The 12757-nt window shown below is 45.6% G+C and overlaps 1 protein-coding gene across 1 annotated transcript in view; it reads right to left on the bottom strand.

Moving 5' to 3' along the window:
* LOC120948439 (uncharacterized) overlaps positions 1-10024 on the bottom strand; it is a 34848-nt gene extending 24824 nt beyond the window's left edge. Inside the window, exons 1-2 of the mRNA XM_040364756.2 lie at positions 9913-10024; positions 7164-7769 (exon numbers count right to left, since the gene is read on the bottom strand). The gene's annotated coding sequence lies outside the window, so the exon portion shown is untranslated. The remainder of the gene's footprint in view (positions 1-7163; positions 7770-9912) is intronic.
* Between the last annotated feature and the right edge of the window lie 2733 nt (positions 10025-12757).

A 12757-nucleotide genomic window follows, 5' to 3' on the forward strand; every position in this document is an offset into this window, starting at 1 on the left:
GAAGTCTATATTCACATGACACATCAGTCCTAACCAAAAAAAAAAAGGGACACAAATCCAAACAACCAGTCGTGACAAATCCGCTGCTGTTACTCCAATCAATTGACATTCAATACCACCACCGAGCCGAACCCGCTTTGGGGTTAACCTTTTGGGTCACTTTGAAATCTACCACCAACCAACAAAAAAGGGGGGTGTTTTAGATGGGGTAGGAGCTGAAAATAGAACACACACACACACACACACACACACACAAAACGGTGATCTTTTCGGGGCGCTCTATCATGTTTCCATTAAACACCGGTGCAGGATTGCGGAAGGATCGATTACCCTACACGAGCCCTCGATGCTCGAGTGAAGGTGTTGAATTGCACTAGCTCCACCGATTCTCGTGAATTTGGGGGGGGGGGGGGGGCCGGGGGAAGCTTTCGGGTGTTGTTGTTGTTTTGTGAATGGGGGGACGGAGGAGAAGGCCTCGTTTACGGCGAACGAAACTCAACCTGTGTGCCGTATCTCTATTTCATCGATGATAAAGTGTATCAATTTATCTTGAACAACAAACAATGAAGGTGGCGCGCGTGTGTTTGTGTGTTTGTGTGTGTGTGTGTAGGAGTGGGGAGGATACAAGATGATAAGGTGAAAACATGCATGTGTGCTCACAGGGAAAATCGCGCACTGTTGCTGCACGTGGGGAAGGCAAAAGTTAATCACACGTTAGTCACGTCCTCATACAACCGGAGGCTGAGCTGTGCTGGCACACACCGAGGAGGACGTAATTTCAGCTTTAACGAGTAGTGATGGGGAAATGTTGGCAAAACTGTGGAGTCGAACTTCGAACATTTGGGAACCGACTCTGGAAGGTAGGTACTGGGGCCCTTCTCGATTCTAGTCAGCTTTTTTTAATGGAGTTTAACAGTTGGAGCTGTCTGAAATCATGTAAACACTCCATTAAAAACCACACACAAAACTATCCTTTAATTTTCATTCTAGATTATTATAGCCTCAAGGCGCTCGAGTTCCTTTCTCGAAAAATTTGCAAAACAACATGATGTTTACATTTATCTCAAGGTGCATTAAAGAGATCAGATCGTGGAATCCAGAATCAAAGAATATGTAGTCCAGGTGGTCTCATAGCATGTTTTGTTATAACCAAATTTGAACGTCACTTTTTGGCAGGAAGGATTTGGCTTTAGCTCATACAGGATTTCTGGTAACTTGAAGAATACACAACTTCTTCTATTTGGCGTAAATGTCCCACGCAGACATGCCGGCCTATACAGGCTTTCAAGACTTGATTCAATACCACGTACCCGGATAGTCAGTCCTTACTACGGGGGGACGGTCCATTCCGGGCTTGAACCTATTACGGGCGTTTTATTGAGTCGTTCAAGTTGACGACTGTACCACGGGACCGCCCCAACGAATACACAAAACACTCTTAAAATCTTCATTCAGAAACAGGAGCAATAAAAATCAGCCTTCCAAATTCATACACCTTGGGATAAGCTCACCTGTATATTATACCCAGTTAGATAGCTGCTCGAAAACTGCTATGCAATGCTAACAGCTGACAGGCTGAAATTTTAGACCACGAACAAAAAAACGGAAAGAGCCCCACTATCAGCATTATATGTAGCTGTCCGGGGTTGTCCTGAGTCGTTTGGAGTCGTCTGGAGTCGGAGTAGGAGTGATCTGAAGTTGTCTGTAATCTGAGACGGCCGAAATTGGAGTTGATTTCGACTTCAGACGACTTTGACTCCAACTCCAAACGACTCCGGTCAACCTCGGACGGATCCGGATGACTCTAACTGTGGGTTGAATTATAAGTTCCGTTTTTGCCATAGTAGGAATCAGACTACCAAGAACTGAAGTCGGATCGGAGCTTCAGAGCGCACATCACTAGTAACGAGGCTTTACTTTTATAGTTTATCTTTCGCTCTCTCTTCTCTCTCTCTCTCTCTCTCTTTATCTTCCTTGTTACAGTTTCAGCAGTTTAATCCACTCAACAACAAAGATCAAACAACAGAACGAACCCTACTGCCCGTTGTACGGTCGTACGGCCGTGAATCAACCCAATTTAGAAAAGAGAGAATCATTTCGTCCCCCAGTTGACAGGGAAAAGGAGAAAAAACTAGCAAAACAGCACACCAACAAAAGGGTAAACGATATGATAAGAATGGCAGGACCGGCATCTGACCACAACACAGTAAATGTGATTTTCTCAGTCTCTCATTCGTGCTCTTTCCCCCTCTCTCTCTCTCTCAGTGTCCCAGCAGTTTGCATTTTAATATCAAATCAGGCAAAAGGTAAACCGGGTTTTGAATAGTTGGTTGACGGGGCAGGCCCCCAGAAACGGGCCCCGGAGAGCATCCTTTTCACTGGTACTTCCGGGAAAACGAGATTACTTCACAGACAAACAAAAAAGAGTGAATCCCACCTACGAGAAGAAAATAATGGTGTAATCTAGGTGGAAAGTGTGTCCCTTTTGTTTTAGTAGTTACACCACAAAATGCATTCCAGAGAGAGAGAGTGGGAAGATAAGGAGATAACTTTTTTTTTGTTGACGTTGATGTCTTTTTTGCCTGTTCGAGAGTGAAAGGTAAATTAAGCGCCGCTCATATAAGATAAATCTTGATCAAGCGCTGGTCGGTGGCGTTATCATCGTTACCATCTTTTTTTTCCTAGCTGATGTGAAAATGAACTTTTCACCCACCCTAACTGCCGCTCTGGGGACCACCCCCTCCACCCTCCCCCCCTGGGGATTTTGAGAAGCAGGGCGACAATTCTCTACAGTAAAATGCATCACCGCTAACGCGTCGTTGTCATCGTCGTTTTCCCCGAAGGATGTAATTTTTGCGCAATTTTTCCACACGATTTCAGCTGGAAAAAAGATTTCCACCTGCCCTGAACCTGGAGGTGGGGGGGGGGGGGGGGGGGGGTGGGATTGGGATTTTTTGTCATTATCATGCCGTGCCTTGGCGGCGGATCATTTGCGTTGTCGTGTGAAGAGCGCGACCACTTTCCGCAACGAGGCGCTCTCAAGTGGGAAACTGGGAAAGTGGCGCTTTAGCCCGCCCGTCGAAAGCTCCAATTACCCGCGGTGCCACTTATTTCAATCAACAGTTGAACACTTAAGTTGGGAGTTCGCGAGTGCGCTTCAATCCGGAAAAAGGAGAGTGGAGAATGCCTTTTTTGTGGCGATTTTAACAAATGGACACACTTTTTTGTAGATTAATGCAATAGGTATTACTTGTTGTCTCTTTCCTTCCCTCCCTTTTATTCTCTCTTCAATTTCGAATACTTAAATTACCTTCAGCTATTAATTCCCGCACCCATTAGACGAAACTGTGCCTCCATCCAGCACCACCCTACCGGGGCCTTGAAAGCCAAACCCCTTGCTCAGGTTTATCCAAACGGGCTTGTTGGCTGTTGGGTTTAAGCAAGGGTCAGGGGTCAAAGCCCAACTTGCTCACCTCTCGCCCATCAACTGCAGCTCAGAATGTTTTGTAAACACATCATCACACACACCCACACACGCTTAGCCCAGTCCTTCTGTTCGGTAGGGAACAGCGAACCCAAGGAAAGCTAATTGTGCTACGGCACACTGCACCGGGATACCCGGGACCCGTTTTTCGGTTTCCGATGACCATTAGCAGGAATTAATGGGCATCCAAGCTGCCAAGTGATGTGCTGGTAGTGGTGGTTGTGCTATGGCCCCCTTTTCGAGCTGCTGGTCCACTACGGGCTCGGTTCCCGGCGATGGCCGTGTTCGAGGAAAACGCGTGACAGTTAGTGAGCTTCTAACAACGTAAGCGGCTTTATTGGCTTTACGCTTGTGGTGGAAATTGGAGGGTGTGTAATTTGTGTGTATGTCTGTGTGGGTGTGGTTGTGTGTGTGTGTGTGTACAGGTTCAATAGTTCAGTTCGCTTAATTATCGTAACGCACTGCACGGCACAACATTCGGCAACAAGGCCGGCAATGGTACATTGTAGTCAAAGTCGACGCGTTGAGGGACGCGTTGAGGGACGCGAAGGGATAAAGGGACAGTCGGAGGGATAATAGCAATGGTTGGTTCCCTTTTTTGAACATCGCCCTCTGTTTTTGATCTATTCGTTTCGTTTGCTGTCGCTTGGTTCGGTTGCGTTGTGTTGCGTTTCTTTAGCGCCCTGTCGTTAGGTTTCGATCATTTATTTATGCACAAGCGGAAAACGGCACCCAGTTGTTACGCTGGCCGTCCAGCACCTATTCCAGCATGGAATCTTAAGTAATTGGATGGGTTTTTTTTCGGGTTTCGGAAGTACGTGGAATGTGATTCGTTGGGAGTATTGGAAGAAGTTTTATGTTATAAGCAGTACAAAAGAACATCTGATAAAAGAACGATATCCTATCTTCATGATTTGACCGTCAATGACGAACGGTTCAAACATTATATGTGTTATTTCCTGATTCGGCACATGAATTCGAAAAGCCTTTATTAAAATAGCAATCAAACTAATATGACTTGTTACAATATATTTTATACAGGGTTTCCCACGATTAATTGGTCGGTTCCCATAATTTTTTGAACTCGTCTCACGATTTATTCATCGTATCCCATAGATTTTTGGTTCGTTCCCATAATTTATTGGTTTCGTCTGATTGGATATCAATACAATTGAACCCATACATTCTGGGAACCAACAAATAAATCGTGGGAAACCCTGTAAACGGTGCTTGCTATGTGAAGATGAATGGAAAATACTCAGGTGGAGATTTCGGGAGCCATCTTCTACAAGTCAATCCATATCTCAGGCATACGCTTACCACTGGTCTGCGGCTCTCCTATGTAGCAGAAGCCTTCCAAGGGATCAAGCAGACAACAGAGAACCACAGACTGTAGATAAACGACGCAAACACCAAATTGACGATACCTCTATTAAACCTAGACCTAGGATAGGTGAATGATCTTTTCAAAGTCGTCCAAGATAACGCAGGGTCAAAGGTCAACGATCGAAAACAGCATGGAAGGAGTGATACGCGCAAGGATTCTCACTGCCAATCAGACTTTCTACAGTTTAAGGAAGCAGCTTCGTGGTACAGTCGTCATCTCGTACGTCTTAATAATATGTCTTTCATGGGCTCAAGCCCCGAATGGACCGTGTGCCGCCATACGTAGGACTCACTGTCCTGCTATGGGGGGAAATCAATAAGTCACTGATACGGACCAAGCCCACAAGTGGCAGGCTTTTACCGACAACGGTTGTTGAGCCAAAGAAGAAAAAGAAGAAGAAGAAGAAGAAGAAGAAGAAGAAGAAGAAGAAGAAGAAGAAGAAGAAGAAGAAGAAGAAGGAAGCAGTTTATCTTTAGTAGAACATATTGCGATGGTTGAAGCTCTGACTATATTGCACCTTTATTATAGTCCCAGTCCTCCATATACGCTTCTGCGACATGAACACTGCCCCTAACTGATGAAACCTTCTTAGTCGTGGTCAAGGGAAAGATGCTCACAAATATTACTGTCTCTGTATGTGTGTAAGGATAATGGAGGAGGTGTCGGTAGAAGACGAACTGTATGAACTGTACGACGATCGCACTGTCAAGGCAGCGTATGCAAAGCTCTTCGGGCTTTGCAGTTGACTGGTCATGTTATGTGCATAGAAACAGGCAATCTCACCCCAATGACGTCATTTAAGACCACTCACAACGACAATATGCGCAAGACCGCGAGCGGATTGAGAATCTCAAGCAGCAAGCCAAGATCACGAAGCTGCCGTAACGTTTACGGTAAGAGTATTGCGCCTAAGTTTATGCAATTGCACGCAAAATAGGCTTAAAACAGGGAATTGGTTACACTTTTTTGAAAATGTTCTGCCTTTTCTACGCTTCTATTGTAGGCAGATTGTAGATTGTAAAATGATTAACAAGTCAATCAGTAAAATTATGAAATATGTGTTTTTTTCTTCTAGCGAAACGTCGTATTGCATACATTCAGGAGCTCTGCACTACCAAGCAATACATCGATTTGACAGTTTATCCACCCTACACATCAAAGTAAAACCAAAAGTGCACCACACTCTAGTACACATTTCGTTCCGGTTAAAACCTCGCTTTTCGATTAAAAAATCCATCCATCCACGCATCGAAATAAACCACATTATGTTTACCAAAACAGAAGACTTAACCACGGCTCATGGTTAAAAATTACATTTTGCAAAGTGCTAATTTTAATTTCATCTCCTGTATAATTGAGAGCCCAATCGCAACCGTGTCAACAAAAAAGATAAAAACAAACACACGCACACACAACCCTTTCCTACCTCAGAAATATGCGTGTATTTGTGCATTATGCTCCATGTAAGTGAAGCGCCTACATAATTGATGATATCTCGATGGTAGGCCGCTACTGCTGCTGCGGGAATTGTAAACCCTGTCGCTACGTAGCGTCCTACGGCACGTACTCGATTGGAAAGGAAAGGTGGAGATAGCGAGAGGGGTGGGATATTATGGGGGATGAAAACCCCCTAGCCACATACAGTGGGCACCCGCCCGCCCACAGTAAGAAGGAAAAGCTCGAAACTTTACTACCTTCCTGATCTTCGGAAGTGAGATAAACCGCTTTTTTCCCGTTCCTTTCCCTTTTTACCCCCTGTCGTCAGTTTTGCGTTCGGTGTTGCGATGAATCACGCAATGGACAAATAAAATTTGGAAAAGAGAAGAAAAATGAACAAAAAAAAATGCTTCCAATTTGGTACCGAGCAGAGCAGCAGGAAGCTCTGTAAACGTAGTTACGTTTTTATGATTTAATCCTTGCGTGGTCCTTTTCCGTACCGTGTAGCGAAAGAAAAAAAAGGAAGCAAAATACATGACACGCGTGAGTGTCGAGTAATTTCGTACAATTTTCACGCATATGCTTCGGGACCCGCTTTTCTTCCTTCCGCTTAGTTCCTTTCTCCTCATCCTTGCGTGTGTTGATTTGTTGAAGGTCGGTCGGTCTCGGTTCAACCGACCGACACAGTCGCGAGTTTTCCCGGTAAAAGCGGATGACTACACTATACGTCGCACCCAGTCACGGTAGACGGGTGGTACAAAATTCAAACAAAGAGCCGTAAAAGTAGCGCTGATGAAAAGCACGCGTTGTTCGCGGATGGGGGATGATTTTCCATGGAAAAGCACGTTTATTTACCTTTAGCTTGCCCCGGCTCCAAGTCGTCGTGCGGGAAGGGGCGGATGATGACGCCGACACCCGGCACAAGGTGCTTCACTCTGCGTGTTTACGAGCGCCTGGACGGTTGCTGCAGGTTTTCAATTTTCCACCAAGGCCAGCCGCCAACCGTCCGGAGTTTGCTACCCAAAAATGGTGGATGCCGCCGCCTCCTAAGGTTTGACTATCACACACACACACATACACACTTCGACACACTTGAACAAGTAGACAGAGCAGGCATTGGCAGGAAGGGCACGTTCGGCTAATCCTTCCTTTCCAACAGGAAACCAACCACCCAAAAAAAAAGGGAAGTGTTAGGCGCACGGTGATCGTCCCTTTTCCCTGGACTCGTTGCCAGTTTATCTGCTGCTCGGAACTGGAAACACACACACATACACACACGGAGCACTCTCGGTTGATAATGAGATTTGCCTGGGGAGATCCTCTTCGTTTGTTGCCAGGTATGCTACCTTTGCCACTTTTCTCAAGGATATTCGATTATACGATTAAATCACTCACTCTCAACATCAAAACACTCATGCACAGGCTTGCACTTTTTGAACTGCACTGCAATATTTTCGGTTTCTTTTATTTTTGGGAAAGAAAATAAAGGGGGGAAACATTAAAAGCTTGCACACACACACACACACTGCACAGTGGCGCGGTCTCGATCACAATCACACGCTCTTCTCTCACTGCACTGCTAGATGCTTTCATCCTAGCAACCGACCGGTTGGGCTGGCCATCGTCGAATAAAAGAACAGCACTCCGACACTAAACACAATGCACATCAAAGCAGCCTCCGGAGAAAACGCGCAAACCACACACACAGACTGTTGCGGAGATGAATGCGTTTTTTTTTAATGGCGCGCACGTGGTGAGAGAGGCGCGGCATGTCGAGCCATGCGGAAAGGGGCAGAATTCCATTGCGTGGAAATCACTGCACAACCACGTCTGTCACACATGTCACAGAGGAGGAGGGGGCGGGGGGGGAGGAGGTAAGGTGAAGGGTTTTGGAAGTTGGATTCGGCTGGCGGTTGTGATTCGATTGCGTTACGCAGCTTAGGCGTACGATCGGGCACCGGCGGCGTGAAGTCGCTTTGTGTGCGACGTGGCGAGTGTCAAATTTCCAATTGTTTAAACGAGCTCACAGTTACGGTGGTGACGCTCTCGATTACGGGACATCCCCCTTCCCCCCTCTTCCCCTTCGTCTCTCGATGAAAGACATTTGGGGAAACAAAAGCAGAGCAAACCCTCGGAGCAGAGTGTGTTCGTGTTTCCCCTTTTGTCTTTTTTTTTTGGTGCACCACATTATTTGTGTATGTTTAAACAAGCCCTTTTGCAAATGAGTCTCGCTGCCATACGGTCTTTCATTTACATCAGGAACCTTCCTCATGTGTTAGAAAAGCACACAGGAGAGGGTGGGATTTTTTGCGCTTTGCGCTCTATAAACGGGTATAAAAGCTTCAAAGCGGTTGGGCGTATAGCACACACAAAAACATAAAAACGATCCCAAAATTCCCTAACCACAATCAGTATGCATAGTCTGGAGGGAGTAAAAAAAAGAAAGACTGTAGCTAAAAACACAACACTGTTGGACAAAAGCACACACATATACACATGCACTAAATACACAGCTTTTAGTGTACGCTTTAGCGCGTTTTCGTCCCATTTTAATTAACATCGGGATTTGTCTATCAAAAAGCTAGTACAGATACCGAAAAAAGTAAAAAGAAAAGGGTAACATTGATCTCATTTAGCGTCCAAAGTATAATAATTTGATTTAAAAAAAAATTACAGACTTTCCCCAGGATAATCGAATACTGCACATCGCACAGAGACCGCGGAACATCAAAGGCGCAATTCAAATTACACAATTTTCCACCAAATTATACTTCATATTTTAGTTTAAAATTTGTAGTTTGTATTTTGAAGTTTGAATGAAAGGGTAGTTTAAATTGAATCTGGTTGGTTTCTGAGTAATAGCCATTTAATTAATTTTTTTTTTGGCTACGCTAACTTTTTATTGAATTATCATTAAGTCATTTTGATTCATTAAATTTATCATAAACCATAAATCGTTTTCTAATAATAAAAAAAATATTTTAAATTGCATTTCACAACTGATCAGTACAAAGCATTGAAATTTGCTCCAAGTTGTTGTCCAATTTGGTTGATATGTAATAGATGGAGCTTGAATGGTAACCTCTTGAATGTTACAGATTGAACAACTTTATTTTAGGTAAAATTAACCTAACTTTTTTATCTGATTTTTTTCATTTTCCAATCCTGCCCAGGTAATCATTGCATCTTTGAATGGGAAACTCCGAAATTGAAACCTTACCCGAACCTTCCATTTAAGCTAATTTTGTTTCATTCCAACCTCACCCCACAACAATACCGGGACGCCGGCGATGATTTCCCCTACAAATTCCTCCCTCCCCTCCCACCCACACACAAAAAAACCTTTGTGTGGTTTTTCCGCTTACGATTTTCCACCCGCCGCCGGTCTATCGTTCTGGCGGCACTGTGGTTCTTCTGTCTAGCGTTTCCACTCTCACATCAGTTGTGGGACGGTTGTGAGCGGTCGCTAAGCAACTACCACGAAAAGGCGTAAATCACTGCGAGTGCACTGCGACCGTCGCACACAAGTCGTCAAAGTACACCTTGCGAATGCAAAGCGTCTTCCACTGCTCCGAACAGATCGACGCGCACAGTAGAAACTCACCAAAACGCACAAACCACACAGTGGAAACCACCTCACAGACTAACACCCGGTTCGAGCGCGCACAAACGAATCCTACGCACGCCAAGCGTAGACTGGCAACTTTGTTAGTGTAGCGTCCTTTTTTGGCCCGGTCGCGCTGAACGCCGGCTAGGGCGAAGGATCGTCGTGCTCGTCGTGTCCTGGTGTGTCTCCGTGCGTGTATGTATGTGTGTGTGTGTGTGTGCGCTGCCTGTCTCGGATGGGTTTCGTGCCCTCGTCCTCGGATGTTTTTATGAATGAGGGGGAAAACTGCACAATCCCCCTCGCATGCACCACCAACACCCGCGGGTTCGTCCAACAGCCCGACACGAGGGAACAAATTGTATGCTCGCGTGCGCGTGGGTTCCACGTGCGCATGTGCCCGACATTAACACCCTCGCCCCTCCTGCTACTGCTGCTGGCTGTGAGTGCGGGCCGGAAAGCGGGGGTGTTTTTTAATGTTTTTGTTGTTGGTCGCTGGCGTTCTTTATGGCAGGGGGCCGCCGCTCAGAGCACGGCATTCATCGCCAGACCATTTCGCCCCGTGCACAACGCAGCAGCAGTAGGCTTTGCTAGTGCAGCGCGTGGTCGAAAAGCGCGTTTTGCGCTTCACCGGATTGCATTGAAAACATCACAGGAAAAGCGTGTGGAACAAAAGCACGCACCATTCGTTTCGGGCAAGCGTGTCCAATGTGTACGATGCGAGGGTTCGCTGGGCGCATCGTCCTGTTGGGTCCTTGCAGGACGAACATTCCAGCGGTGCGGTTCAAATTAATGCAGGTTCGAAAGAGCGCAAAGAAGCTATCAGAGTTTATGGCAAAATAACGTTTTGTGTAAAAAGCTATAAACTATGAATTCCAATTACAAAAATATGGATGCATGCGCTTTTATATAGGTATGCGTTGCCATTCTATTTAAAGCGATATTTTTATGAAGTTATTCTCGTTTCCTGGCTTTGTCTTCACCCTTTTTAGTGTTTGTTTGTAATGGGTTTTCATAAATCTTGTCAATCCCGGCGGATATCCGATTTATGGACATCCATCGTCATCGGATGATCGCCCGCGCCTTGGTATGTATCAATCCGTTGAATGCTCCAGTGCTTCGGGATTATTGGCAATGTTTCATCCCCCCCTCTCTCACTCTCTCTCTCTCTCTCTTTCTCACCCCTAAACAACGTTTCCTGCAACAACAAGGCAACAAGTGTTGTGTCTTAACCAGGATATAGAGCACTTGTCCGGACACTCGGTGTGAACACGCGAAACTCTTCCACAATTGAGCAGTCATAAAATCCATCCCTTGCCGCTGAAGTACATTACCCAGCGTGGGTAGAAGGATTGAATGGAGAGCGCTTTCTTATCTTCGCGGGCACTTGACAAGAGTAGTGTGCTCGTTCGACGACACCCCCTTTGATGGTGTATCGTGTCCTCCATGGTTACTACGAGCAACGTACGTCCGATCCATGGTGGCGCTGGCGAGCGAAACTTCGAAGATCTAACGTCACCCGGCCAGAAACAATAGCGAGGGGAGCCAGCCAAGAACATAATGCTTTTGTCCCGGGTGTTGCCAGGATTTGGGTGTGAGTGTCGAAAAGCCTGAAGTCAGAGACCGCCCCCATCCCTCGCACTTCCCTCTTCATTGGCAGTGTTTTAGCGCGCGCGTAAAGGCGCACCAGCTGTACACGGTGGTTGGAGCTCAAAAACAGGCGCACACTTCAAACTGTGCGACCAACTGGATAAAATTAATGGAAGGCGAGGGTTTCTTTTTTGTGGCGTTCTGCGCTCTGTACAACACAGCATCTCACCCCTGCACACCATCCCCCACCCGGAGCTTTCTCCTCAATGGGACGAACTGTGCGTTACGGATGTTTTGTTTTTGCTGCTTTGGCGAGCCTTAAAAACGGCCTTCAGTAGGCTTTGAATGCGACTGGTGGAGATTTTAAGCGGTGGTAAGATGGGGAGGGGCTTAAAACTCTGACCGAGATCCATGCTTTTTTGCTGTTATTGTTGTTTTTGATATTGTTGATGCTTTCTTGCCCGTTGGGTTCCTGCTTTGTGCCGTGGCTTGTGGCTCGGTGCAAGAGGAAGTTCATTGTGCGTTATTAGCGTACTGGCGTGAGGTTTTGTTTTGTTTTGTTTTAGTTGTCGCTTGTTCTACTTCATCTACCGTCACTGCACCAGTTCCGTCAAGGTTAGGTAGCATCAGATAGCGTAACATCATCCGGTGCGGGTGGGCCTGATACTAGGGAATGGACAGCACACAACACACAAAACAGCGATGGGACATCATGAAACGTTGGAAGCATACTTTAAGGTTTTTGGACAAGACAGGCGGCAATGTTAAACAATAAGCAGAGAGCGCGGACCTCCCCCCACCTGGTGATGAGCGGAACTTGTTAGCGTGGTACTGACTCGTACTGCATGGATTACAGGAGCTTAAATGGAGATTAGATTTTAAAAAAACTGATCTTGAGTAGCTGATGATGAGAGGCTTTTGTTTTTTGGGTGCTGGTTTAAAATTGCTCTTTAATGAAATGAAATGAGTGGTGACGAGAGAGGAATTTACACGTGGACCTTTGTAAGTGCTCTAAAATATTAAGGAAAACAGTATTCTATTTATTTCCTCTTTTAGAAGAGATGTTTGTTGATTAAACAGAATATAATTTTGTTTAAACAATCCCAACGGTATTTCAACGAATTGTTGAAACTTTTCAACAAAAAAAAGTTCACTGCGAAACGAGCACTGTAGGCAAGTAAAGGAAGGGTAGAGAAAATGAGCGAGAAGTAGCAATATTCGAACGTCAAAACTGCTCGCCATGTTGTACGGGCGT

Source organism: Anopheles coluzzii, chromosome 2 (assembly GCF_943734685.1).
Source record: "Anopheles coluzzii chromosome 2, AcolN3, whole genome shotgun sequence".
Classification (NCBI taxonomy): Eukaryota; Metazoa; Arthropoda; class Insecta; order Diptera; family Culicidae; genus Anopheles; species Anopheles coluzzii.